Genomic DNA, 2,632 nt, shown 5'->3' on the forward strand with positions numbered 1-2,632 from the left:
ATCAATCTTCACGAATGTTATGTTTAGTGCATTGCGATCGATAGGGCGGCAGACATGGCTTCCTATGGATAAAGGATATAGCCTATTGTGGTCTCCCAATATATACTTGACAGTACGTGGGAGCACAAGTCCATACTGGCACCTATCGTCTCAAAGTGGAGGAATCCCCAACCAGCAATGAGAACAACAGTTACCAGGCTTTACGACACCGGAATACGTCTCTAGCCTAGACTTCTAAATGTTGTGTGTTAGGTTCCAAAGTGTTTTTAGATTCATTAAATTTATTTTACAGTTGATCTTGCTTAAGAAATTTTCCTTTCAAGTTCACCGCGTGATGTAGATATACAATTCCTAAAATGCAATCTAAGATGATAAACAATCGTTTAATCTTCTTTTTGCAATGAAAATCCTAGCTACTAAAGAAAGAGAGATGATATTCTTTCAGCATAGAGCAGAGAGCACACACTATATGCACTGTCCTAAATCAAACCAACAAATAGTCTAAATGCAAATGCACGTGCATGTATTTTTTTCAACTTTCTTAATGTGTGAATGATAAAAAGAAAGCTAAGCGCAAATCTGAATTATTTTTCAAAGCAACATTACTAACAAGCTTCTTTTCAAGACAAAATGAAGACAATGATGACACTTTGTGATTCGGAATTGAAAACTTGCTTTTGACACTTAAAAAACTATTAATTCAAATCAAATACAATAGTAACAGTGTAATCGACTATCAAGAACAATCAGATTCTCTTCTATGACTGAAAATGACACTTGCGACACTTCCAAATCAAGAAACGATGGTTCAATTACGCTACTTCTTTATAAAAGAGAACTGAAAATGACTCACAATACATAAAAACATTTACAGTTCTTTGCACAATGGAGGTGGAATAATGGCAAGGAATGGGGTTTCCAACAGAGGTATACTGATTACAGACAGTAAAACTCCTGAATAGAGCTGAAAAGAGTGAAGAAAAACCAAAGTCTGGAGGCAAAATTAGCCTTTTCTAATCAGCGCACCTGTTACAAAGGGATTCTAGTATGCATCCCACCTACAGCACATGGGAAGTTCAATGCATATTGATATCCTTGAAGAGAGGGCGCGATGGTAGAGTGCAAGACTTTTGATCCAGTTCTTGATCACAGTTTGCAGCACAGTTCAGGGATTTAGTCCGAGTAAGTGGTAATCAGTAAATAAATCACAGGGGTAGATCTAAGGAGGTTACTAGAGCCACCACAAGGGCAATTAGAGAGTTTGTAAATTGATTGTTCAGTTCATAAACAAAACCCGGAGATAGACTGAAGCAGCATTGATCTACTTTGCACTTGCATAGCAAATGCAGTTCGAAGGCTAGCTGGCTTGACTTCGGGCTCCATCTGTAAGTTTATAAAGCAAACAAATATAGACAAACAAACAATCTATTCGCTCCCTAGTGGAGTCGCCATTTTGTTATCAGGAAAACTAGTGTCTATGCAGAGCTGCTAATCCCACTAAGACTGGTAGCTATCTTAGAAACAAACAAACTAAAACTACTTTCGTTTTCCTTTATGAGAAGTAGATAAGAGGGGAACAAAGGAGACCAACCTCTGTCTTGCGCTTGGCTCCTTGCTCGATTCCTCTCCCTTCTGATAGATCTTTTCCACTCGCTTCCTCGTCTACCCAGCGTCAAAGAGCACCTGTGGAATCAAAGTAGCAAAACATTATCCAAGAACAGAGATCTACTAACATAAACAATATAGGACCAGATATATATTGACCACACAAATGCATATATCATCAATCATATAAGAATGTGGAGGAAAAATTGAATAGCTTTATTAATATCAAGAAAAGAAAAGAGGATTACAACCAATTGTTCTGACCCAGCATCATCCTCTCAGCAAGAAAGCCCTTCTTCACCTCATGAAAAGCTTAGATCACCCAACACTATGATGTTACACCAAGAAACCAGCAGCACTTCCTTACAAGATACAAAGTTCCAGCCCCTGGATCTCTGGGATGAGGGATCCATATATAGATGTTTGCAAAGGGGGGTGAGTCAGCTTCTGAGATTTGATTAGTGTCCTCTCTCTAATAGTTCTTGATTCCACTTGGAGATTGATGATCTCTTACTCATCCATGGGCGAATGCAGAGAGGCAAGTGTCACAGGAGAAGTTTCTGGAAGATTCCATGATCCTCCACCTTGCAAACTGACTCTGCCATTTGTCCACTCTCGCCCATCGTACCCCATAGAAGGGCTTTTCAGTATGCATCGCACCTCCCGTGTGCATTTAGGTAGGATGCAGCGCACTTTGACCATGGAGCAGGTGAGATGGTCCAATTTTGACCAGTTCTGAGTAGTTTTTCATGGAGAACTTCTGGGAGATGATGTAATCATTTTACCTTGTTCTTTTAGGGGTTGGAACAACACTTTTAGGGGCTTAGGAGCCTTGGTTTATGGACATAATTGATTTGGGTTACAATTCCCAAAAATGTCTATAACATCAAGAAGAACTGCAAAGGAAAAGGGAAGGAAAGGAAGAAAAAAATACTCAAGAAACACTAAAGGGAGAGTCCCAAGAGATAAAGTAACCTCACCCATATCCAAACCTCAGCTCCTATTATAGATTCATTGAGGGGGGAAG

This window comes from Pinus tabuliformis, chromosome 6 (assembly GCF_031772625.1).
Source record: "Pinus tabuliformis cultivar Carrire ecotype Pingquan chromosome 6, CPIR1, whole genome shotgun sequence".
Taxonomy (NCBI): Eukaryota; Viridiplantae; Streptophyta; class Pinopsida; order Pinales; family Pinaceae; genus Pinus; species Pinus tabuliformis.